Source organism: Macaca mulatta, chromosome 1, assembly GCF_049350105.2.
Source record: "Macaca mulatta isolate MMU2019108-1 chromosome 1, T2T-MMU8v2.0, whole genome shotgun sequence".
NCBI classification, from domain to species: domain Eukaryota; kingdom Metazoa; phylum Chordata; class Mammalia; order Primates; family Cercopithecidae; genus Macaca; species Macaca mulatta.
Window position 1 is genome coordinate 190,368,153 of NC_133406.1, and position 27,194 is coordinate 190,395,346.

A 27,194-nucleotide genomic window follows, 5' to 3' on the forward strand; every position below is an offset into this window, starting at 1 on the left:
TAGCTGGGCGTGGTGGTGCACACCTGTAGTCCTGGCTGAGGCAGGAGGATCGCTTGAGCCCAGGAGGTTGAGGCTGCAGTGAGTCACATTTGCACCACTGCACTCCAGCCTAGGTGGCAGAGCAAGACACCATCTCTCAAAAAAAAAAAAAAAAAAAAAAAAAAAAAAAAAAAAAAAAAAAGAGAGAGAGAGAGAGAGAGCAAGAGAGAGGGAAAAGAGTTTTGATGGGGGTTTGACAAAACACAGCCTGTTTGGAGGAACTGAGTCATACTTTGTGTAAAGAAAAAATTAAGCATGGTGATTGGTGAGGATAACTTCTGTGAGGCAGTGGCGAAGTCACCCAGGGCATCAGGGGTTGGTTTAAGTCACAGAGGTTGGCAAATGATGGCTGGCTGGCTGAATCTGGCTCACTGCATGTTTTTGTAAGTTTAATTTTATTGAAACACAACTATGTTCATTTATTTATTTACTGTTTATAGCCGCTTTTGCTACAATGACACAGTTGAGTAGTTACAACAGAGTCCATTTGCCCACAAAGCCTAAAATAATTACTTTGGGCCCCTTCACAGAAGTTTCTGGTCTAAGAAGTTAGATTAGCCTGAGAACAGTGGCAGGCCTTTGACAGTTCCACAGAGAAGAGAGACATAGTCAGTTTGGTATTTTTGAAAGATTACTTTGTTGCTGTGCAGAGAGAGTATTGGGGTGGGGCAAGGGCTGAAAGATCAGGGAGGAGGCTAGTGCGGTGACCCAGGTGAGAGGTCATGGGGCCTGGAATAAGACAGAGGAAATGGGATGGAGAAAAGAGGGTGGACTTGCTAGGTATTTGAGAGGGCTTGGAGAATGGTTGAGTATCTGAGTGGGGAAGGCGGAGAAGTCAAGGATGTTTGGGAAGATGTTTTGATGTTGTGTTCTGATGTTGACATGGCAGCAGGCAATTCAGGCACCCCAAGGCCTCTAGCTCTATTCTGGCTGTTGGTGCCAGTACTCAGAGTGGGGCTGTCTCTGATCCAGGGTCACTGGTCTCCTTTGACTTGAAGGAACAACCTCTTCTAACCTTCAAGCTGGCACTAGCAAAAGGAGACACAGAAATGTCTTCTAAGATTGTGCTCAATGTTCATCTTCATTTAAAGCACTAATTTGGCTTTTATTTTTATTTCATTTTACTATTTTATTTTTTTATTTATTTTTGAGACAGAGTCTCGCTCTATTGTCCAAGCTGGAGTGCAATAGCATGATCTCAGATCACTGCAACCTCTGCCTCCTGGTTTCAAGTGATTCTCCTGCTTCAGCCTCCCAAGTAACTGGGATTATAGGCATGAGCCACTGTGCCTGGCTAATTTTTGTATTTTTAGTAGAGACGGTGTTGCACCAGTTTTGGCCAGGCTGATCTCGAACTCCTGACCTCAAGTGATCTGCCTATTTTGACCTCCCGAAGTGTTGGGATTACAGACATGAGCCACTGCACTTGGCCAGCTTTGATTTTTGAATCGAACTCATCTCCTTGCTTTTCTTTCCATTTAAACGTTTATTAACAAGATGACTCAAATGATTCATAAAGTGGTGGGGAGTCTGGACTCCTGGGCCAGATCAGGCTACTGTTCTTTTCTGTTGCCCAGGCTGGAGTGCAGTGGCACGATCTTGGCTCACGGCAAGCTCCGCCTCCCGGGTTCACGCCATTCTCCCGCCTCAGCCTCCCGAGTAGCTGGAACTACAGGTGCCCGCCACCATACCTGACTAATTTTTTGTATTTTCAGTAGAGACAGGGTTTCACCATGTTAGCCAGGATGGCCTTGATCTTCTGACCTTGTGATCCCCCTGCCTCGGCCTCCCAAAGTGCTAGGATTACAGACATGAGCCACCGCTCCTGGCCTATTTTTTTTTTTATTTTGCTCAGTTTCATAAAGATAATCCCCTGATCACTTCCCACACAGAATGCTTTCCTTTTTCTTTGAGCTGGTGGGGGTATCTCAATAAAATCAGAAATATAGAAAGCAGGTGAAGAACTGAGAACAATGGTTTACTAGAATTTGGAAGGATGGTGACAAGATATTTAAGGGTTGGAATCAGCCTTTCCAGAAGTCAGTTTCAGAACCATTCTCCAAGTTATAAGGATTATATTCTAATGATAACACAAGATAGACCATAGTTGTTCATATAAAGGCAGAGCTTAAAGAAGAAGCTTAGTTCAAGGGGCTTATGGTAGTAATTGCTCTGATTTTTAGGACAGAGCAATCTGGGACATTCTATGGAAGTTTTAAGATTGATGTGACCTACAGAGAAGCAGAGATGAGAGAAGAGGAAGAGGGAGGGAGAGCAGGGGACAGAGAAAATGAGAAATTGATTAAGAATAGAGATGGAGAAGAGGAAACTGAATAGGTTTCTATGTGTAGTAGTTGCAGGTATGCTCTTCGCTGTGCCAGGAACACCACGCTCATGACTCATTTATGCCGTTTAATAATTCTGGAGTGTGGGTAGCATCACCATCACATTATGCACGAGGAAACTGAGGCTCAAGGAAAGTTGCACACAGAGCAACTTGTGAAAAATCCCCCAGAGAGTAAGTGGTAGATGTGGGGCTTGAACCCAGGACTAATTGGCTCCAAAGCCTGGGCTCTTTCTTCCACACTCTATGGGGCTGAGAGTGGGTAATTGATAGGACAGAAGGAAGAGCAGTTCAGGAAGGCAACAGGGCTGCAGGAGACTCACAAAATCCACAGCACTTGCCAAGCCCAGCTACTCATGCCTGAGCAGCTGGCTGATTTTTTCATAAAATAAAAGAAGTCCCTGAATTGAGAAATATGTGTGTCTCCTAGATTGGATTGTGCAGTGAACAGTAGCCAGAGCGAGCAGTAATCCATCATGGCCTGGCGTTGGCGGGTGCTGCCAGCTGAAACCCTGGTGGAACTGTCATGAAGGTGACCTTGGAGGGGAAAGCCAGGGCCCAATGTCTCACTGCTTCCTGGGAGTCAGTGTGGGGTGGAAGGCGGTGGGATGACAAGTTTCCTCTTCCCTCCTGGTGACCTGTTTTCCCCCATTTTTTTTTCTAGCTTTTTACATGCTGCACCAATACTCGGTCTAGCTGCAGCTTGGCTGGGTCACAGAGGCTGAGGAGGGAGCTAAGCCTGGAGAGCTGGGGTAAGCCAGACAGACCTAAAATCTCTTACACTGAGTCTCAACTTACTGTCCCTTGTGACTCCAAGGTCAACTGCCCTCCCCTGTTGGCTGAGGATCCAGATGTGGAGCCAGTCAGCCAAGATGGACCCTGGAGGGCCTCTCCTCACCCAGGGAAGGGGAGTTGTTTAAGGAGTTTGACTGTATAATCAATAGGACCTGAGTTCAAGTCTTTGCTTGGCTGCCTACTTACTATTTATGTGACTTGGGCATTAACCTCTGACCCTCAGTTTCATTACCTGTAAAATGGGAATTATTAATGTACTTAGGAGGAATAAGAAAGGTAATGCAGATAAAGTCAATAGTTAAATGCCTAATGCACAATCCATATTTTGATTAAATGGTAGTGATCATAATTATCTTCTTTATTCCTCAGGGTCACTCTTTTGGATGGATTCATTAAGTCTGTTTTACAGAGACCCAAAGGGGCACCTCTATGCTTTTGTGGGTTTAGAAGAGACAGGGTGCAAAAGGCTTGTTTTTCTGAAACCAATGCAAGTTTTGATATCTTATAATCTGCAACATTGTTGGGCTTTCTGATCTCTTGAATTCTTGGCTACCATAAACTAAGTGCTCACTATGTTCCAGGCACAGCATTAAACTTTTCACAAGCAGTAGCATTAGTTAGGCTGTCATTAGCTGCCATAACAAATAAGTCCATGAAAGCATAATGGTTCAACCACTATAGAAGTTTATTTCTTTCTCTGATAAAGTCTAGAATGGGTGTTTTGACTGATGGGAAACTCTCCTTCAAGTGGTGAGTCAGACCAGGCTCCTTATATACTGTGGCTCTTCAAGTTCAACATGTGGCTCTAGAGGCATGCTGTAATCTACACCCAGTGGCAGAAGGGGAAAGAGCATGGAAGTTTTTTTTTCATGGCCAGGTCAGGAAGTGGCATACATCACTTACGCTCAGATTCCATTGTTCAGAATGCAGATGTATGGCTAATCCTAATGACAGGAAGACTTGGAAAATGTAGTCTAGCCGTGTGCCCAGGAGAAGAGGACATGGATTTGGTAAAGAGCTAGCCAGTCTGCCTCATGCATTATCATCCCATTTTATTTTTACAATAATTGAAAGAAAGGAGGGAGGGAGTGTGGGAGGGAGGTGGGGAGAGGAAGAGAAAGAGAGAGAGGCAATTCCTTCTGTCTTAGCTAGCACTTTGCACTGAGTTCCATTTCAACATTGCAATATATACCTGGTTCTTTAACCCTGATGATCCCAGTTGATACCCCTTTTATCCCCTTTTTCCCCAATTCAAGTTCTCTTGTTCTAATTATTCTCTGTAGGTTGCCAGATATTTGTGTAAGAGTCAAAGTGTCTATAAATGGTTTTCTATCATATATTTTATAGTAGATGGTGAAGATTATCTAAAATAGGCAACACTTATTAAGTGCTGATGAGATTCCCCCAAATTTCTAAGCATTTCACATGTATTAACTTGTTTAATCTTCACAACCATTTATGTGATAGGTTCTATAAGAATCCCTATTTTATAGATGAGATTTTTTTTACGGATGAGAAAACTCAAAGAGAGGTTACATAACTTCCCCAAGGTTACCCAACGGTGGAGACAGAATTGGAATCCAGTCAGTCTAAGTCTAGAATCTGTGCTGTGGATACTGTTATTACTGTGGGCCAGGCTCGGAGCAAAATGCTCCCTATGAATTGACTACAAATCCATGAGGAGGAGATTATCGTTGTCATTTTCCTCACTTTATGTATGACGAGATCAAAGCTCAGAGGAGTTAATCAACTTGTCCAAGGTCACACAACTAGAAAGTAACACATTTGAATGATACCAAAGTCAAAAATCTTCATCACTGAACTATAAGAACAATAAGGACGTAGAGCCATCGTCATATTTTCATTTTCCACTGGGAAGTAGAAATACTTTTTTTAAAGAATGAGAGGGCAGATGGTTAGTGTGCCATTTCAGGTGGTTTGTGTATATTTCAGAGAGAAGGGCAAGCCCTGAGGGAGAGGAAGGGCCCTCCAGTTTGCTGAATGTGACAAGGACTCCTGAGTCCCTCCGAGTCCCTTTCACATTCTCATACCTGCCTAGTCTGCCTAGTCTTACAGAAACTTGTACATATTAGCATCCAACAAATCTATGTTTAAATCCCAGCTTTGCCCTTTATTCCCTGTGTGGTCTTTAACAAGACTGAACCTCTCTGAGTCTCATATCCTTCCTTCCCTCCCTCCCTCCCTCCCTCCCTCCCTCCCTCCCTTCCTTCTTTCCTTCCTTCCCCTTCTTTTCTTTATCCTTTCCCTCCTTTCCCCTCCCCTCCCCTCCCCTCCCCTCCCCTCCCCTCCCCTCCCCTCCCCTCTCCTCTCCTCTCCTCTCCTCTCCTTTCCTTTCCTTTCCTTTCCTTACCTTACCTTACCTTTCCTTTTCTGATATAGTCTCACTTTGTCGCCCAGCCTGGAGGGCAGTGGAACAATCTCAGCTCACTGCAACTTCTGCCTCCCAGATTCATTTTGGTCATCAGCCCTACCCCCCAGTAGCCGGGATTACAGGCATGTGTCACCTCATCCACCTAAGTTTTTTTGTATTTTTAGTAGAGATGGAGTCTCACCATGTTGACCAGGCTGGTCTGGAATTCCCGGTCTCAAGTGATGCACCTGCCTCGGCCTCCCAAAGTGCTGGGATTACAGGTGTGAGCCACTGGGTCTGGCCTCATTTTTGTATTTCTAAAATGGTAATAATAGTGTCTGTCTGCATTGGAGGGGTTTGGGGTTTGTGTGTGTGTGTGTGTGTGTGTGCGCGCGTGTGTGTGTGCGCGCATGTATGTGTTTGTAGTGTCCTTTACAGAGTCTGATGCACACTAGGTGTTTAATGAATAGTTGCTTTTGTCATTGTGCCAGCTGAGAAGCTGGGTAGCTGGCCTGTTACCCCAAAGCAGAAGACCGACAGCAAGCAGAGGTGCCATCCTCAGGTGAGGTGCACAACAGTCCTCCTCTCAAGATGAGGAAATTGAGGCTGAGGTGCAGGGGATTGACTTGGTCACCTTTGACACAGCCAGTGAGTGGCAGCAGCAGGACCCCTGGCCCAGAACTCATTCCGTGGCTCAGCCTCAAACCATGGCCTTCCGAGTCCATGCTTTGCAGCTCTTCTCTGATGAGTCGAATGACAAATGCTGACCCACAGAGCCACTTGTTTGAAAGATAAATGGCGACTGAACCTTGTGCAGTGAGTTGGAGCTACTTCTTCCTGTCTTTTTCAAGGTCTGGGGGTTATAATGGGTGAGTCAGATAGATAGTCGTGGCGTGGGAGCATATTACAGGGACCCAGCCAATAACCCACTCCTGTTTGTTGTTCCCAGGCCTGGCTAAATGCATGAGGATTAAATTCCTCATCTATCAGGATCCCCTTGGCTCTCAGATGCTTTGCAGTTCCCTCCACCCAGAAGACGAACTCCTCCTTTTGGCCGAGACTGGCCTAATGTGGCTGATTTTTTTTTTCTGAGAGGATGCTGCCCACTTATGCCCCCCATCTTTCCTCTGTCTCACTGGGCACTCCACATCCTCCATGTTGGGGGCCCTGCAGCAGCCACTGCTTGGCCCCCCTGCCTCCCATCTGGCCCTCTCCAACCCACTCTCCACATTGAAGCCAGATTTAGTTTTCTTGCCAAATCCAGCCATGTCAGTCGCCTATCTAAGTGTATTTTAATACACTTCTGACTTTTCTCTGCCAATTGAATCAAACTCCAAACTTCTTTTTTTTAAAATTATACTTTAAGTTCTAGGGTACATGTGCACAACGTGCAGGTCTGTTACATATGTATACACGTGCCATGTTGGTGTGCTGTACCCACCAACTCATCATTTACATTAGGTGTATCTCCCAATGCTATCCCTTCCCCCTCCCCCCTCCCTACACCCCACAACAGGCCCCAGTGTGTGATGTTCCCCGCCCTGTGTCCAAGCGTTCTCATTTTTCAATTCCCACCTGTGAGTGAGAAGATGTGGTGTTTCGTTTTCTGTCCTTGAGAAAGTTTGCTCAGAATGATGGTTTCCAGTTTAATCCATGTCCCTACAAAGGACATGAACTCATCTTTTTTTATGGCTGCATAGTATTCTAAGGTGTATATGTGCCATATTTTTTTAATCCAGTCTGTCATTGATGGACATTTGGGTTAGTTGCAAGTCTTTGCTATTGTGAATAGTGCCACAATAAACATATGTGTGTATGTGTCTTTGTAGCAGCTATAAAGACACATGTACCCTTAGGTTCTCCCCTAGCATCCTTTATAGCAGCATGATTTATAATCCTTTAGGTATATGCCCAGTAATGGGATGGCTGGATCAAATGGTATTTCTAGTTCTAGATCCTTGAGGAATTGCCACACTGTCTTCAATGTGCAATGTGCAGATGGGAAGCAGGGGGGCCAAGCAACATGCCCCATACCTGCCCAGTTCCAGGCCTTTGCCCTTGCTGTTCTCACTGCCTGCAGTGCCCGTTCCTCTTTACCTACCTGGCCAGAACTCCAAGGCCTCCAAAACACCTCCTCCTTCTTCAATAGCCCCAGATTCATCCAAGCCTGGGCATTCCTCCTTCACTGGACTCTCATAGCATTTTGCATGCAGTTCTTTTATAGCATTTGTCTCATTGTGGGGTGACTGCTTGCTTGCCTCTCAGCCTTGGCTCCCCAGCAACCCACTGGGCAGTAAATTCCTGGAGGACAAGCGCTTGAGTCTCCTTCATCGCTGTTTTCAGGTCCAATAGCTGGGCTGTACAAATAGAGCCCTGCTGGTTGTCAAAATACTGAAATATTTTTATGCCGGCTGGTAAATAGCTGTCTTGTCATCTCCCGTAGGATCCTCAGCCCTCCTGTGGTCAAGCAAGTGCAGGGTTAATGGTGAGCATAGCAGGGGTCTCCACTCCATTGGTCAGTGCCTTGGGTCGAGCCTGTTGTTAAATTTCCAATTTTACCCAGGGAAGACTCTCACAGGGAATGGGCCCTGCCCCCATACTTCTCTACCAGACACACCTTAGGTTTTCCCCAGGTCTTGAATTCCAGCTCATGAGCAGTCTCGGTGGCTTTTGGAGGTGTGGCTCTCTGGAAAGAAAAGAAACCTTCCCCCAAGATGTCCAGGTCTGAGGGTGTGATCCTTCCTGTGGCACCCAGCTCTGAGGCAGGCATTAAAGGCTTTAGATTTTAGGCCACAGGCTCTGGGCTGGGGAGGACTTGGCAGCTCTGCTCAGTTGTGGAGCATATGTTGCGGGCCTGGCACCAAGAAAGGCACTGGGGCTCCAAGAGCTGCACTGGGGTGGACCATGCCAGTTCGGAGCTCACAGCCTGGGTGTGGGGACAGACATGTAAGCAGATAATGACAACACAGGGTGATACAGAGGTGGGAGGCTGCAGGGGACCTCAGGAGGGCCAGGGTCAGGGAGGGCTACTTAGATAATGGAGAGCGTGGGCTGGAGCTGAGTCCTGAAGAATGACACAGAGGAGCCCTGCCTGGGCCCAGGGTCACTCCCTTCAAGCCACTACCCTTCGGGAAGGCAATGCCCAGTCATTGCTCTGTCTCGTTTCTGGGCTTGGCCTGCCAAACCACAGTGTGAATAATCACATCAATAATAACCATACCTAAATAATGCTTACTATATTTTACATGTTTGATTTGTGGTAAGTCATTTAGTTTTCATGATGACCCTATAAGGTAGGTGCAATGAATACTTCTCTTTTTTAGATACAGAAACTGAGGCACAGAATACTTTTGTAACTTGTCCAAGGCCTCAGCAGTAGGATGTAGTAGAGCCAGGATTCAAACCCAGACAGCCTAGCTCTAGGATCTCTATGGGCATAACCAACACACCATGCTGCCTCATACTAGCTCCCAGAATCGCTGTTGGGGCCCTGGCCCCCTGTGATCAGCAGCAGTAGAGGATACCTCAGGTATCTGGATGGTCTTTTCCCCCGAGCGTGTCATGTGGTTGGTAGTCCCCATGTTCTCAGGCACCTGACACCTCTGACATGAACTCTTGAGGGTCCAGGTGCTTTGTGTGTCTGTCAGGTCTGTAACCCACACTGAGAATCCCAGCCACGGGCAATTACAACCCCCACCTCGAAGCCAGTGGTAAGTTCACCACTCACGGGAGATTCTAGGAGCCCAGCCCTGATGGAGGGTCCCAGAAGCTGCAAGGTCCATTGCCCAAACCTGTCTCATTCTTTCCTTTGTTCATGTCCTCACAATGCCCCTCCTCTCCTCTCAGAGAAGGATGCTTGCAGGAGGTGACATTTAAGATGGATCATGAAAGGTGAGGAGGAGTTTTCCATGCAGAGGAGAGGGGCACAGACATTTCAGGTGGAGGGAGTGGCCCAAGCACAGGTGTGGGTGCGCGATGTGTTTGGGAAAGGGGGAATGCCAAGGCTGGGATGATGAGGCTGGGAAGGTAGGTTGAGGCTATGCCCTTGGCTTTCAGTCAGTAGGCAATGGGGAGCCACTAAATAGCCTGGAGCAGGGGACTTAAATGGGCATGCTGGTGTTTTAGAAACACCATAGGGGATGGTTTCACAGGGAGGGGCTGGTGGCAGTCCCGGAGGGAGGCTGGAGCTATGGTTCCCTTATGATAATGGCCTGAATTGAGGTGGTGACAGAGAAGGGGAAGATCAGAGATGCTTTTTAGAACCTGGGACTGTTGATAGTGGGATGAAGGAGGGAAGGAGTTAAAGCTTGACCCCCAGGTTCCTGGTTTGGGTGACTGGGACTTGGTTCCCCAGGAGGAGGGGTGCATGTGGGTAGAGGGTGGTGAGAAGGCTTTGGACTTTGACTTAGGTGGAGCCGTGGTAGAGAAGTCTCCTGGATGCTTACCTAAACAGGTCAACACAAGAACAAGATCTGGTCTAGAGACAAAGATCTGAGAGTCCTCAGAGGAGGCTGGAACCTGAATCCCTGGAAGGTGTGAAATCCTCCGAGGAGAGTGTGTTGGTGACACCAGGAAGGAGAAGCAATGTCTGGGACCCTGAGAAATGCCAGCAGTTCAGGGGAGGGCTGCAGAGATTAAACTGTGAGGAATAATTCATTCACTCAACAAACTCAGTGCCTCCTATATGCCAGGCTCTTCTCTGAATACTGTGAATGCAGCAGAGAACAAGGCAGAAAAAACCCTGCCCCACGGCAGTACATTTGAGTGGGAAGAGGCAAACAAAAGTAGGACGTGTTACAGTGATAAGTGCTATGGAAGCTGATTAAGCAAAGGAGGTTGGAGGGTCAGATGGGGCAGCAATGATAAACGGAGGAGGTGCCACTGAAAAGGTGACTTTGAACAAAGATTTGAAGGAGGTGAGCAAGGTGGATTTTGGGGGAAGACTCTTCTAGAAAGAGGAAGCAGCAAACACAAAGACTCTAAGGCAAGAGTGTGTCTGGTACGTGAGAAAAATAGCTAGGAAGCCTTGCGGCTATCATAAAAAACATAAATATTATTATTGCATGATTATTATGTAGTTTTGGTATCTACCCCTGCTGTGTACTGCAATGAGTTTTGTAGGGGTGAGCTTGGGTAAGCCCCTTGACTCTCTGTGCCTTAGTTACCTCATCAGTATAATGGGGATAATAATAGTATCTACTTATAAGTAGAATTAAATGAGTTAATGTGTGTAAAGTACCTAGCACAGTGCCTGGCACAGAGTGTTTACTGTTATTATTATTAATTATTATTATTATTATTTGAGACGGAGTCTCTCTCTGTCGCCCAGGCTGAAGTGCAGTGGCATGATCTCAGCTCACTGCAAGCTCCACCTCCCGGGTTCATGCCATTCTCCTGCCTCAGCCTCGCGAGTAGCTGGGACTACAGGCACCCGCCACCATGCCCAGCTAATTTTTTGTGTTTTTAGTAGAGAACGCATTTCACCATGTTAGCCAGGATGATCTCAATCTCCTGACCTCGTGATTTGCCCGCCTTGGCCTCCAAAAGTGCTGGGATTATAGGTGTGAGCTACTACGCCTGGCCATTATTAACTATTGTTATTATCCTTATTATTTTTATCACCATCATCTCCCTCTTTCTAGACTTTGAACCCTTTAAGGACGGTGGCTATGCATGGTTCTTCCTTGCAGCCCAGGGTCAGCCCATGGCAAGGCTCACAGTATGGGCTCGATAAGGGGAGGGTTTTGGATAGAACAAATGAAAGAATAAATGGCAGGACATGGAAGGCAGCCAGGTCCCTTCTTGCCCCACTCCCGCAGCTCCCCAGACCCCCAGAGTTGGACAGAGCCTGGACTGGCTGGGGCTCAAAGCAGGCACATCCTCAAGTCAGTGTGTGCGGAGCCTTCAGGCCTGACAATCTATTTGTTATTAAGGTAATAAATAAACAAGTTGCTTGTCAGCACGGGGACTGGCACGAGTGCCTTAGAAGATAAATACTGCCTCTGAAATAGACAAATATTTACCATCCTCCAGACGAAGTTGTCAGCCCTGCTAAAGGCCTCCAGGGCTTAGAATAAAGTGAACGTTAAGATATTTTTGTTTTACCCTAATGGAAATATATCCGTGTACTTCTTCAGAGCAAAGAATGTGAAATTGCCTGTCCTTGAGCACGCACTATGTGCCTGGGCCTTCCCACAAGCTCACCACAACCCTTTAGGGCAGGGATTGTGATTATCATTTTACAGATGAGGAGATGGAGACTTGAGTGAGTTAAGTGACTTGCTGAAGGCCACACAGCTGGAGATGGTAGAGCTAGGATGAATCTGACTCCCAGCCCCGGCTCTGGGTTGGAGCTTCCTGTAGCCAATGTGTTGAGATCCTTAGCTCAGTGGGTAGAGTGGAAGGTAGGAAGACAAGCTTGCCTGAGGATGCTGGGGCTGCTTTTGCTTCATGGAATAGACAAATGGAGCCCATGAGGGTCTGTGCACCAGAGTGAGGTGGTCCTGGGAGGTTGGAGGAAGTTGTTTGAATTATAAGACTGGGAGTGTCAGAGATGGCAGAGGCCTTTGAGGTGGAGCATCTCCTGAGTGTGCAGGTAGAGTGATTGCAGCACCTCCATGCCAGATTGCCAAGTTTGATCCTAGCTCTGTCAGTCATTAGCTGCGTGACCTTGGGCAAGTTACTCAACTCTCTGTGTTTCTGTTTGTTTCTCCATAAAAGGAACATAATAATAGCTTACCTTGAAGGGTTATTAAAAGGATGCAGAAAGTGAGTAGGTACAAAGTACTTAAACTGTGCCTGACACATACCAAACAATAAATATTAGTTATTATTATTACCACTATTGAGTTGTTTATGTGTCAATCATTCATTCAGCAAAATTTATGTGCCTGAAGCAGATGCCATCAGTGCCCATTCACATGCACCTGGCATTGACCAATTCTGAGCACAAGGGGCAGGCCAGAAGTAGTGGGGCATTAACACAATGCCTCCCTCTGGCCTCTGCTGCCCAGAGCAGCTCTCAGCCAATGTGTATAGGAGCTGGTAGATAGAAACCCCACTTCTTCTTCCTTTGAGTGGGATAACTCTGAGACAGGAGTCCTACACTGGCTCCCAGAGTTAGGTTCTAGTTACTCATGGAGGTAACTTTCTTGAAAAATGCATCTTTGTTGGTGCTTTCCCTGCTCTGTATCACCTCTCAGTGTCCCTTCAGTGTCAGTTGGGGTCATTTCCCAAATTCACTACCTGCACTCGAGTCCTTGCTTTGGAATCTGCTTCTGGGAAAACCCAAACTAAGGCAGTTCCTAAAATGCATCAGATCCTATGTTTGAGACAGCTGAGCCAGATGAAGTGGGGATGGGGAGATGGGGAGTTGGGGAGGGAGTTTCTAGCAGAGGGAAAGACATCTGCAAAGACACAGAAGTGAGCAAACTATGCTTGGCAAAGGGTGAGGAGAGCAATATGGCTGACACAGAGGGCTAACTGACTTAAAATTCAAATTTAAGGTTGGCCATGATGTGGACAGGCTTAGGGAAGATCCCTCTGATGTCTGTGAGGAGGAGTCTGCTCAATCACCCCAATTTAAATATTCGAGGATATTTACATTGGCAAACGATGGGGTGTCCATCTGCATTTTTCTCCTGGAGTCCCCAATAATGTTCATTAGCTTGAGGATGGTTTTAACTAGTTGAACTTCATTAGAAAACACTAGTAATTGTTGACAAACCCCATTGCAGCACCTAAAAGCTGTGAAGGCAACTGAACAGCTTCTGGAACTGGTACAGACAAGAGGCTCAGCTCAGTCCTAGGGAGCTCAGAAAGGAGCTCTGCTCCCCACAGGGGTCAGGGGCAGAGCCTGGCCTCTTCCTCTCCCTAGACAAAGCTTTCCTTTTCTCATGTCCCTCCTTCAAAATCATCCCTTCTACACACACACACACACACACACACACACACACACACACACCCCTTCTGTTCTTCTCATGCTTCTGCAGTCGTTTTTGGATGCTTGCTCTCTTTGTCATCCACTTCAGCAAAAAGTCCCTGAGCTTGTACTCATACAGGATTCTGTGCAAGGCCCTAGAGACCCAGAGATGCCTCAGATGTAGCTCTGTTCCCCAGAGAATCTCGCACTCTGGACAAGGAGATATATATGTACATTGACAAGGGCAATGTGGTCAAGAAGATGTTTCAATAGAAATTCAGAGGGAGGGATTAATTAAATCTAGGGAAGAGCTCATGGAAATCATTTTAACAGCAGTGAAGTCAAAGTAGGGTTTTGAAGGATGCAGAAGAGTTAGGTACTGCTCTTCCTTGATCAGGCATGTGCCTTCCTAAGAGGATGAGCATCAGACTCTGCCCAACTTTCAGCTTCTTCCTCTAGTTCAGTTCCCTCCACAGCCAGGTACATTTAGGCCCTCCCTGTCCTCAGCCACACCTTGAGTCTCACCCATCCTGGTGGGAAGCAGGAAGTGCCTGAGAACCTTGGCCTGGGACCAGCACAACCCCTCCTCACCACTTTGCTTTGGAACTCCTGAGCTGGAGCTCCCCTCCCAACCTTGTGAACCTTGGGGCTTCTTTAGTTTCCCCAGGGAGACCCTTGCATTTCATGCTCTTTTACCTCATATGGAGCCTCTGCCTTAGTCCTCCATCCTGGGTGGATACAGTCTGAATTTCCCCTTCCAATTTGTGACTCTTACATGAGCCTCGGTCACAAAGTTCCTTTTGCCATCACTCTCAAGGTTCTTGGAGCCCCAGTGTAGAAATACTGCTGATATCCCAGAATTCCAAGGTGGATGTGCAGATGAGATTTCCAGTGACACCCAGCAGGCTTCACGTGGAAGGTGGCATAGTGTAGAGATTGGGCATTCAGGCTTTACCCTTAGAGTGGCGTTGCTTTGAATCTGCATCTGCCCCTTCTTTTGCCTTTTGTCAGTAACTAACCTCTCTGAGCATCATTCTCCTCTTGTGTAAAATGAAGACATAATAACCTGCCTTACAGTAGTAAGACATAAGTTACATAAAAGGCTAAGTTTAGTACCTCTCAGGGTGTCAGGAGGAAAAGATGACCTCGTGCCTCCCATCAACAACCAAATAGTTATCTACCTCTGGCCTGGAATCCTCCCTGCAGAGCTGGGGCATCCTACTTCACCTGCTTTATTCCTTTGCTGTCTCCCCCTCTAGATTATGAGATCCCTGATGGACTCCAAATCCATTATCTGATTTATTTTATATTTAGAATATGAGGTGGGTCTGGAGAGGTGGTCTGAGGGTCTCAGGGTCATACAGACAGGTAGAGTCTGAGTGGGTCCTTGGACCTGGATCTGGCTGAGTCCGCTCAAATATGTTAGAGCCTGGGAGATTCTGAAACATTCTGATAGACTATTCTGAAGATGCTGAATATTTCGGTCAACCAACATGGTTCCAGTCTCAGTTTCTCTCTATTAACATCGAAAATTTGCAAAAATTCAGAATTTGTGAGTGGGCCTGAAATTCACCTTTCCTTTTTCCATGAAAAGTCTTAGCAAAGGTAATTATTTCTGAAGAAAAAATGTCTGTGGGGATGTTTAATTTATATTAATTATATTAACATTATGTACCCATGGCAAAGATTAATACCCATTCTAAGCATGGTTTTGATGGGCAATAGAATATGCCACTTGTACAGAACAAACTTCCTTGCTTTCATCCTGAAATTCCCTTTTTAATTTGTCAAGCAGCTCTGAGCTCCTCCCCTACAGCCACACTAATTCTGACTGTTTCTTTTTCATGTGCTTTTATAATGGGACAGCCCCCTGCCCCTGCCATCCATTGTGCCTTACTAATGTTGAAGATGAGAGCAGAGTGGTGAAAGGAAAGAGTTCTGAAGCCCGGTCCTAGATCCTCCACTGATTCTTTGTGTCCTTGGACAAGTTATTTAACCTTTCTGAGCACTTGAGTAGCATTCAAATCTCTCTCCCAACTTCTTTTTTGTGGCCTCAGATCTCATTTGTATTCCACACATCCTTAAGTCTTCCAGCCAAACAGACTTACTTCCCATTCCAGGAACATGCCCCATGCTCTCTTCTGTCTTCACCAGGAATATTTTCCTTTCTTTGCCATTAAAATCCCATGCATTTTTAAAGACTCAAATGAGAAACTTTTCCATTAAGTTTTTCTCCCAGTAGGCTGTGAGCCTCCTGCTAGAATCACATTCTGCCTGGCATTAGAATTCTTGTAGACATAATCTTTCCATCACTAGACTGTAAGCTCCTTGAAGGTACAGTCATTGTCTTCTATATCCACTCAAATCCACATCGTAGACTAAGGGTGTATGGCTGTAAGTGCAGGAGCTGGAATTCGAAGTCGTGGGTTTTGACTGCAAAGCCGCTGTGTGATGGTTCATTTTATGTGTCAGCTTGGCTGGGTGAGGGATACCCAGATGACTGGTAACACATTACTTCTTGTTGTGTTTGTGAAGGTGTTTCCAGAAGACGTAAGCATTTGAATCAGTAGATGGAGTAAAGAATATCTCTCTTATCAGTGTGGGCAGGTATCTTCCAAGCCGCTGAGGGCCTGGATGGAAAAAAAAAGGTGGAGGAAGGGCGAATTCACTGTCTCTACTTGAACTGGGAAATCCATTTTTTTCTGCATTTGGACTTCAGAGCTCCTGGTTCTGAGACCTTCAGACTCTGACTGAATCATACCACTGACATTCCTGGTTCTCTACCTTGCAGACAAAATATTATGGGGCTTCCTGGCCTCTGTAATTATATGAACTAATTCTCATAATAAATCCCCTGTTGTCTGTCTGTCTGTCTATCTATCTATCTATCTATCTATCTATCTATCTATCTATCTATCATCTATTTATCTCATTGGTTCTGTTTCTCTGGAAAATCCTGAATAATATACCCTGATTCCATATCTTTATGGGATGGATGAAAGAACCTCAGTTTCCCTGGCTTTCAAATGCAAATAATATTCTGTGCTTTGTGTTACCTGTAAGGGCAAATCATAAACTCTAAAGCTCTCTTCTTCCTAAGGGGTTATAGGATGGCGCTGGCTTCTTGGATGAACAGCCTGGAAATTCAGCAGGAATTCAGTAGCAGATCTATTTTAGGGACTTCACCATGGAGCCCATTACTGGATCTTGGGGATGTTCAGGCTTGAGGCTGACTATTCCTTATTTCTGGGCTTTGGGGGTGGGTGGGTCTCAAGCTAAGAGGGATTCTGAGCTGGCTCCCAGTCAGCCTTCTTACCATTTGGCATCCACTTTCCTAATCTCTTTGTGATCCAGTGTCTAGTCAAGAAACATTGATTGAGTCCTACTATGTGTCATGCATTGGGCTATCCCTGGGAATACAAAGATTAACCAGACACTCTCCTTGTCCTCCAGGAGAAGGTGGACATGTGAACAGACAATGGCAACCCAGGGAGACATGTGTTATAGTAGAGGGCAGCCCAGGGCTCATGGTGTCCCAGAGTAGGGATCATAGGAGATCTGAGAGATCACATTTCCTGCCTCTAGCTTTTTCTGGCCTGTGAATGACATTAACTCATTGTAAGGTCTTAGATTACATTTCTTCTCTGGCCTTAGTTTTCTTTCTCTACACAGCAGGGCAGGTGGACTCAGTGGTGCTCCAGATCTTACCCCACGTACTCACCTCTTGTGCTCATGCTGTTGGACACCATGCAGTCCTCCTTGTACCCTCTGTATTTCTCAAGAGGCAGAGGCCTCCCCAGAGCTCCAAGTCACATCGGGTAGAAGCCTTGGCAGTGGGGGACAGGAGATTGTTGCAGCAGAGGACTCTGGGACTTCCATAGAGGTTCCAGGATTTCTTTTGGTATCTGCTGGTGTTGGACATGACCAGGCCTGCTCTGGGCACATTGCCTACCCTCCAAGTCATGGGGGAGGCTGCTTCTTGTGATCATTGTACCAGGACCTGAGAGTGCAATGGCAAGAAAAACAGACACGATTTGTAGCCTCATGGAGTTCACTCATGGAACTCCAGGTCCTCATGGAGTCTAGTTAGAGAGAAAGTATTAATCAAACAGGCACATAAATGAATGTATAATTATATCCTGGGGTAAGTGCTGGAGTGCGAAAAACATAGTCCTAGGAGAGCAAGTATAATGAGGATTGAAGAATAGGTTTACCAGCATGAGGTCATTATTGAGAGTTGTTTTGTCAGGATGATGAGTCCAGAAGCCACATGGGAGTGAACTGAGAAGCAAGCTGGAGGTGAAGAATTGGAGGTGGTCAGTGTAGATAACTCTCAACCAGTGAGCACTGAAAGGGCTGGGAGGAACTTTTGATGTCTTCCATGGCAAGCACTTTAAAAAAGATTACAAAGAGATTCACAGACATCATCTTTTGTAATCTTTAGAACAATCTTGTGACATGGGAGGGTCAGGTTTTGTTTCCACTTGACGTATGAAAAAAATGGAAATCCAGAAAGGTTTTGTGTCTTGAGTAGAGCGTTCATAGAAGAGCCAGGACTGGAACTGAAGTCCCCAGAATCCCTGCCCTCCTTCCACTTTCCAAATAAAATGCCATCTGTCTGTGGGTTATTTGAATGAATGAGAACTGTATTCACCACACTCAAGTTTTCTTTATTACATTTTCTCTCCTCAGGCCCTACAGATTCAGGACCACGGCCAGCACCCACACTGCCTTCCGTAAACACTGAGCTAAACCTAGAGCCTGGGTGATGAGATCAGCACTGCCTTTGTAAGTTGGTTTTCTTAACAAACATCAACCGAACATCTACTAAGCATAAGGTGAGATGACAGGTTCTGGGGACATGGAACTAGAGAACTGCCCATAAAGAGCCCACAGTCTAGGATGGACAAGACATGGACACAGAGTGTGAGAATGTGCACAGGGGTTGTGGGATCCTAAAGGAGAGTGAGGGTCAAAGAAGGCTTCCTGGAGGAGACACAGCCTGAGGTGAATCTTGAAGACAGAAGATGGCAGTGAGGAGCTACTGAGGGGTTTTAAGCAGGGATGTGACAAGGTCACATGTGTGTTTTAGAGAGATTTCTTGTGCAATGTGAGAATAGAGGAGGGGTGAGAGAAGCGATAGGGAATGACTCAGGAGACTGAATAAGAAGTCTCCCAAAGCACATTTTAAAAGGCATAGCCAGGTTTTAATCTTGTTTAAAGATTAAATATTCTGTGTTTTATATGTTTTCTTTTGGCATTGGAAAGTTTCACTTTCTTGACCAGCAGAAGCTGATATTGAGGGAATTACATTGCTGGTGGGCAGGAGGAAAATGAAATGCAGAGAAACCGGGAAGGAGGAGAATCTGATTTGTTGAGCTGTTGTTATGCATCAGCACTATGCTAGGTGCTTTTTACATAGTCTCATTTAATTCTCCCAACAACCTGTGAAGTAATGAGGTCTTCATAGTTTATAACAATAAACTGAGGATTAGAAAGGTTAATTACCTGTAGCCCATGGCCAAACACACAGATAAAAGGAAGAGGCAGGATTTGAACCCAGGTCTGCATTGTTCCAAATGCCTCACATTCCTTTCTCATGCATATGTGATCTCAGTGGAGAATGTGGTGGAGACCTAGCTGACAGAAGAGCAGAGTAAGGCCCCTAGGTACCTACCCCTGCAGCCTTCTTGTTCACACACAAAGGAATAATCACAATAAGCATTCTTTCCTCAGCTTCTAAGTACAGGAGCTTTAGAAGGCTACAAATAGACTCAGTATGTGTGACATAGTCACTCCTAGGCTAGGTGGGTTTTACTTGCTTCTTACCACCCCATGGTATCACATCTCGCAGAAAAGAGTGCTTCTGTGTTCAGGGACAAGAAGATAAGAGGTTTCATATCGGTGCCAATTACCTTCCTTGACACCCCTGAGATGCCCTTGGCCCCCAAATTTTGGAGACTACACCATTCTCTCTGGGCCTTTTGTGGCGGCTGTGGCAGCGTCTGCCGCAGAGCCTGAGGAAGGTTTATGGAGATGGTCACACTCCAGTGCCCAGCCTACTTGTTGGAACTTTCCAGAAATATTGCACTGCAGACATTTTCCACGCCGTTATGCTAATGGAATCAGGAAAAATCAATTGTCCTTAAGGAACAGGGGAATGAGACGTGCTGTAAATGCCACGGGATGAGTGATTGGTTGATTGCTTGCCCGCGATCGGAGCGCGTCTCATCCCTACATTATTCTGATGAATTTTTATGGCATGCCTCCTTTCTTGCCTGCTCCCACCCCCCCTTAGCTGGGGAAGAAGGTTTATGGCTTGCAGCTTCTCAGTTGATTGAATGCAGCTGGCATTGTTACAGCAGAGGACAAATAGGTACATTTGCTTTACAGGCTGAGAAAAGTGGGTTTGGAGAAATTGCACAGCCACGTCCCTCTGCAACAAAGGCGCCCTTAAAAATGCAGATATTTTTAATGAAATGACTTTATTCTCCTTCCAGGCTGTCCCTAATCTTTCGGTCAGAGGAAAGGGCAAAAAAAAAAAAAAAAAAAAAAAAAGGTTGGGGAAAAGAAATGTATAGCTTGTGATTCCGCGGAAATCCGATTTTTCATTCTTATCACAAAGGACGCTAACGAAGGCATTTCATTAGTATTCATTTTAGGCCAATGTGATTTTCTCCTCTTTGCTAACACAAAAATAAATAAATAAACAGTCAAGCTATGTCTGGGAAACTGCCGACAAGGCGGCTTGGAGCAGAGGTCAGCATTTTTTGGAGTGAGTGTGCACCGCATTCAGTAAGGTGGCCAAGAAAATGGATCCAGCTCAAATAAGGGCCATCTGGGGCAGGGAAGAGACAAGGTTTGGGATGGAGACAGGTCCCTTGGGTTTCCAAGCTGGTGTCCAGCTTGGCCATGGCAGTTTGTGGACCGGAGAAGGCAAACAGGCTGTGACTACTGTTTTCCGTGGGGAGTTCTCTGTGCCTGGCTGCTGGTTCTGAGGATGGGGATACTTCAATCCTGGCCAGGGCACTAGGCAACTCCTATTGTTCTTCTTTCCTGTTTCTTCCTCAAGGGAAACTAAGCCCTGTTGAGGGCTGGGAAATCCTACTGGGTGAAAATCTGGGAGTGTTTGGCTGGAAAAAGGAGATTTGGGGACACAGCTGTTGTCTTCATCCATCCAAGGGAGTATTGTGGACGGAGAAGCAGGCTTATTGTATTGGACTTCAGAGGGCTAAACTAGACTCAGTAGGTGGAAGTGACAGCACGGCAGAGAAATCCATCAGATTTGAGATCAAATTTCGGATCAAGCATTTTCTGAAGATGTCCGCAGGCAAGTCTCTGAGCCTCCGTGTCCACATTTTTAAAAGGAGGTAAATGAGAATAAACCCAATGTATTCTTTCCAGGCTACTGGAAAGTACAGTAACTTGGAAGTTACTGTGCTAGGAAGTGGCTCTCAGTGACTCCTTTGTAGAGAAGGGGAAACCCAGATTCAGAGGTGGTAAGAAGCACAGCCTCTGGGAAACAGGCCCCTAGACTCCGAGGCCAGAGCCCCTTGCCTGCCCCAGCCAAGGGCATCCTTCTTCAGCTACTTCTCAGGGCTGCTGTATGGAAGAGGTGAGTGAGATACACAAGCAGAACACTGTTTGTTCTTGGATAAAAATTCTTACCCAGTTCACCTCAAAAACCAAGTCATCTGACATATTTCCATCTCTCTGGGGCTGTACACTCCTGGAGGCCAGTGTCCCTTTGTACTCTCTGTGCTTAATTCAGACATTTCAGCAATTCCTGACTTGCCTTAACATGCTGTGTCTTTTGATACTTCCTGATCCTGGCCTATGCTACCGTCCCTGCGTGGAACATTCTCCTCGGCCTTTTTCATTTGGCCGAATCTCACCCATCCTTCAACTCAGATTCTACAGCTTCTGCAAAAACTTCCTTGACACCCCACACAGGCCTGTTATTCTCTCTGCTCTTGTTGGGTCACTGTGTAGTTGTTTATAGAACCACAATGACACTATTAATAGTAACACAATGCACAGTGGGAATCATGGTGTCAGGCTGACCTGAGTGCAAATCTTGACACTGCTGTGTAATCATGAATGAATTACCTAAACTCTCTGAGCCTCCCTTTCCTCACTGGTCGATGGTGATAGTTATAGTAATGGTACCTATTTGGAGAATTCAGTGAGAAATATTTGTAAAGTACTTTCTCAGTGCTTGGCACATAGAAGACCTCAGGCAATTCAAAATGAATGACTGAATAAAGTTTCTTTTAGGTTGGCTAGAAATATTGATAGAGGTGACTAAGGACTCATTTGTTTTTCCATTCCCTCACTCCTCTTGTCCATTTTCCCCTGGCCTTATTCCTTTCTGCCTGTGCCATGAATGATAATTAACACCCACAGTGTGCCAGGCAGTTAGGGGCAGACCCAGGATAGAACTAGGGTCTCTGAGGCTCTAATGTAGGACTCTTTTTCATCGTCCCTCTCCCAAGCAGGTAGCTTCTCAAGGCAGGTGTTGCATCTTTTTTACCTGTCTCCCCTGCTGTGCCTCCCACAGGTTAGGCCCCACCGTGGGTGGTCTGTGAGGTCTGTGAAGGGCCGGAGTCGTGGGCTCACTGGCAGGGGGATCTGGAGCCCAGTTCAATCTCTGCCTGCCTGTGTGACCCCGAGGCCATCAGTTTTCTCATCTGTCAGGGAGTGGCCCTACTTCCTGCCAGACCTGCTGCACTGGGCTATTGTTAATCAGAGAGGAAGAGGAGGGTGCTTTGTCAGCTCTCATGCATGGTAGGGGTTGAAGCTATTGCTGCTGTTTCTGTGTCCTTGTTGTTGTTATTGCCTCTCAAAATAAAAAAAGTCCCCATAGCCAGGGTCCTGGAGCCAGTCTGTTAGAGGAGATGGCTCTGCCCTTGAAAGCCACTCTCCCGGTCTGGCGTTTCCTGTGAGTAATTTGAAACTGGGGCTCAGGGAACTGAACTCCAGTTAATGGTTTTCAATAAAGAATTAAGTGCTGCTTGTCAGGCTGGCGCTGGGGCCCGGCTTCCCGGAAAGGGGGAGAGTGCTGGGGGGTGGGGAGCAGTTACGTGCGTTTAGGGATGCGTTTGCATTTTCTGGTCAGTTAGGCAGTCTGATGAAAAAGGGATAAGATCAGGCCACAACAGCCAGAGGGCGGAGGTGGTGGTGGTGGGTGGGGAGCAAGAGAGACTCAGACCTCGCACTGTGTAGGCTGCAGGGAGGGAGTAATGGTCATTGCCATTAGAGCTAGATCAGCTGTTTCTACAAAAAGCCTGTTAGGCACTTGGCTCTTGCCCCTTCCCCTTGGGGCAGCCCCTGTGGAAAGGAATGCTGAAGCTTTTCCTGCTAGTGCTGCCTTCCACAGCAGACATCACCTTTATAATAACCACAGCTCTCCTTACATGCTTTTTGCATAAAATAATTCTTTAAAGCTTCATCCACAACCCTAAAAAGTTGCTAGTACTTTCCTCACTCTTGTTTTTCAGATAAGGAAATTGTGGTACAGAGAAGTTAAGTAACCTGCCCAAGGTCACACAGCTTCTGGAGTTGGAGATCAGGGCTTCAAACCTAGGTACTCCAGCACCAACATTATGCTGTTCAACCACTTTGCGGTATTGCCTGTTACAGGGTCTTGAATTCTTTTTCTCCAGCCTAGGAGGTTGGCAGAGGAGGGTCATTCACTCCATCTCATAGCTGAGGAGACAGGGCCTGGGGGTGTTGTGCCTCTGCCAGGGGACCAGAGAGAGGGAGAGGTAAATCAGGCATCCAGACATGGGGGAGAAGGACAAAGGCCCCACAAGAAAGGTATTCGGTAGCAAGTATCAAAAGACTTAAAAATGTTCATACCCTTTGTCCTAGTATTTCTGTTTCTGGGCGTCTGCTCTAAGGAAATAATCTTTCCAAAAGAAGACAATTCTAAATAAAAGAAAAGATTGATTATTTATAATATCAAATGATGGAAGCAATTTAAGTACCTAACCATTGGAAATGGTTGAATAAAATCCGGTGTTTACACTCAATTTGACAGTCTGTAGCTGTGAAAAATAATGGTTCTGAAGGCAACATAGTAATCTGAAAGAATGCTTATGATATAATGTTAAATAAGGAGAAAAGTAAAAACCAAATTGTCTGAATAATAAAATCTCAAGTATGTACCAAACATGCAGGAGATAAGCAAAATAATAGTTGCTGTGTTGGGATGATGAAATTGTAAGTTCTTTTACTTTGTTTTCAACTTTCTATAATGTGTTGCTTCAAGTATAGATAAATTGATGGACTTGGTCCAGAATATTGTTGTATGACCTAGGAAAAGCTACATCTCTCTATGCTTCAGTTTCCTAATCAGTAAATATGGATAAAGTCTCCTTTTTCCTGGTTGCTATATTTAATGAGATAATAGACATAGTGTACCTAGCAGGAGGCCTGTGCATAGTATGATGCACAATTACTACCCTGAACTTTATTCTGTTTCTCACATATTGTCTTCTGACTTATTGATATTTGCACAGTGAGGCTGGGATAGCCAGGCCCAAACCTGTATCCTAGATACGAGGGCTTCCCAGAGTCAAGCACAGACATATCACTCCTCCACTGCCTTACATCTGCCAAAAGAATGAAGGCCAGATCCTCCAAGGAGAGTCAGCTGAGATTGACTTCCCCTGAGGGTGTCTCTGAGAAACACACACCACTAAGCTGGCCTTCTTTTCTGAGAACTTCTGGTGGGGCATAGAGACCTGTGTGGTTGTGATGCTGCCTGCTGGGGGACCCATAGGCCATCAATTTTCTCATTCATTTGTTCATTCATTACTCATTTACTTTCTCATTCGCTGCATCATGTAGATGAGCCTTATTGAATGTTGACCCCATACCTACTAGGCGTAGGGGTGGGGGTCTGTACAAGGGGTTTTCACTTACCTTAGCTTATTGAATCCTCACATTTGCATTGCAGAAGAGGTTCACTTAGCTAAGCATGGCAATTTTTAAAAGTAAGATACAAATGAATGTCTCTCCTCGCATAGGCAGTCAGTTAGTCCCCTGGCCCTGTCAACTCTGTCTTAGTGCCTTTCAGATCTAATCCTTCTGCTTCCGCCCTCAGCTTCAGTCACTCTTTTTGCCAGAGTCATCTTTATAAAACCCAAGCCTGACCTTAGGAGAACGTCCCTGCTCAGCCTGTAAAAATCAGTTTCTTTTGGTCTGATATCCCATAATCTACCCCAACACATAGCCACTTCTCCTGCGCCTCAGTGCCCCTTTATGGCTTGTGCTTCATACACTCTTCCTACTTTCTAGAATGCCTTTCCTACATGACAGACTCTAACCCATCCTCTAAAACCTCGCTCAACCACTGCTCCTCTTTGGCTCCCATAAAGGATTTGCTGCTCCCCTTCTGTGCCCATCTCTCACTGTACTGCAGTAACTTCCAAGTCTGTTCTCCTCCCACTGCAGGACCATGTATTCCTCAAGGGCAGAGACCATGCCTTTTTATTTTTGTGTCCCCAGAGCTTAGCTCAGAGCCTGGCACAAGCAGAGGCCCAGTGAGTGTTTGTTGAGTGAATTATGAATGACAGTGTGATCTCAGGGCCTCCACTAGGGAGGAGAAACACGGCTCTTTGACCTCTTGGGAATGGAAAGTGTTCTCAGCTGAATTCTCTTGGCAGACACTTTCCAGCATCACCAGCTGCTCGCTCCCCAAAGGCCCTGTCTCTGCTCAGCCCCCCAGCTGATATGAGAACATTTGGCCATAAACCTGGCTAGCTGTGGGATTGCGGCCAGCACCTTGCAGAGAGCTCATCCTGGCAAAGCCTTGACCTGAACTGCTGGGCATGCATGAATGCTTATGGTCTGGCCTTGCCACATCCCAGCCCCATGCCGTGCCTCTGTGCCCCCTCATGCTCCAGGCTATATCACTACTGAAAAGTTTCCTGAAGGCATCTTGTGATTTCACTTTTCTTTATGGTTCCTTCTGCCTGGGATGTTCTCCATCTGCCCACGCTTTCATCTTTGCTTAGTGAATTCCTACTGATTCTTCTTCTTGGTTCAGGTGTCACCTCTCTTCTGGGCCAGGAGCCTGCCCTGAGCACCTCCCAGTCTCTGGGGGCACCTCCATCATGATACTGTTCACACTGTGTTGTCATTATCTGTTTATTTTCCCAAAAAGTCTGTGGGCTTCCTGAAGGCAGACACTTGATTTAATTCACTTTGGTGTCCCTAGTACCTTGATCACAGTAGCTGCTCACAAGTATGTGCTGCATGGGTGAATGGTTGGATGGATATGTGAGTAAATTGTGCTAAGACTCTTCCCTATTGCTCTGAATCAAATAAGTGGTACACCGTCCATGAAGGGGACCTGAGAACGCTCCCCAGTGCAGCAGTGGGTTGGAGAGAGGCCTGGGCTTCAGAACCAGCTCTGCTTCCAATCGGTTCTGAGTTCTCTCTTCACCTGTCTAAATTTGTTTACTGACCTCTTAAATGGGAATTACAACCCTTGCTCATCATACCTAGTAGAGTAATTGTGAGGATCAAATGAAACAATGTCTCTAAAATTGTTTTGCAAACTGTGAAGTGCTGTGTTTTTACTCTGTGGGGGAAAGTTCAGTGCTGTCAGGCGGCAATGCCCACTAGGGGGAGTGGCAGAGCAGGCCAGGCCCTTATATTGGAGACATGGGGACAGTGGACGCCAGCTGTGGGGTAGAACTTAGGCTGGCCCAGAAAGAGGGGATGCAGGGTCCAGGACGCTTCATATTGAGGTCCCTGGCTCCCCTTTCCTCAGCACTTCTCTCCAGGTTTAAAGGGATGGCTGGGCTATCTTTGAATTGCTAGAGGAGAAATAAATTAGAAAAAGAAAACCTGGCCTGATGGCAAGGGGGCAGCCCTAACACTGCCTTATTGTGGGGGTGGGAGGTGGGAGTGGGAGATAGCTATGGGCAGGCAGAAAGTGTAGGACTTCAGCTTCTTTCCTTTAGGCACTGTTTTCTGTGACTAGCTCGAGAGCCTGGATGTCAGGGCTCTGAGGTCATTGTCTGACCGGTATAAGGCATATCTACTGGCTTATGGAATGCCACCTTATTGGGACAGGGTCTGGGTCTGCACATACCTCTCTCCATGGGTGCTTGAAATCTGCAGGCTTGGCCTACAGTTGATTAGCATCCTCTTTGCTGGGGCGGGTGGGACCAGACAAGGAGACCAGCTGGAGGAGAGCTCTGTAACCCAATTTGCTGTGCAGAGAAGCCAGTGTGTCTGGCAAGAGCTAATCGGAAAGCTGCTTCCTCTAAGCCTGGACCCAGGAGGGCCTTAGGCCTGGCTGGGCGGGGCCCCTTGGCTAGTCCAACATCACTTAGTGCTTTGTGGGAGCCACTCCCAGCGGGAGAGCACTTAGCTCTGGTAATTGGCCAAGCAGGCTTATCATTAATTCATGCCAAATTGTATTTCTTCTTTTGAGAAGGGCGGGGGATGGGGGATGGGTGGAGAGAGACGGGGGTGGGGGGGGGGTGCGGGGAGATAGAGAGAGGAAGAGTAGAAGTAGGTGGGAATAAATGAGTTTCTGAAGGGAACAGTCTGTTTCAGGGCTTGGTTGAAGCAGCTTCTTCTTGGGATTGGGAAGACTGACGATTCATTTGCTAATTTACTGTTGACCTGAGCAAGTCACTTTCCCTCAGGTGGTCTTAGTTTCCTAATCTGTGGTAGGAGACAATAACCTGAGATCTATCTGT

The 27,194-nt window shown here is 46.4% G+C and overlaps 1 long non-coding RNA gene across 3 annotated transcripts in view; it reads left to right on the forward strand.

Moving 5' to 3' along the window:
• LOC114672391 (uncharacterized) overlaps positions 1–27,194 on the forward strand; it is a 161,406-nt gene that overhangs the window by 38,283 nt on the left and 95,929 nt on the right. Inside the window, exons 3-5 of one of the 3 annotated variants that reach the window (XR_013402215.1) lie at positions 3,048–3,135; positions 18,163–18,258; positions 22,971–23,056. This is a non-coding gene — a long non-coding RNA (uncharacterized LOC114672391). Of the gene's footprint in view, positions 1–3,047; positions 3,136–18,162; positions 18,309–22,970; positions 23,057–27,194 lie in introns of all 3 variants that reach the window. The other 2 variants (XR_013402214.1, XR_013402213.1) reach the window with 2 other exon arrangements.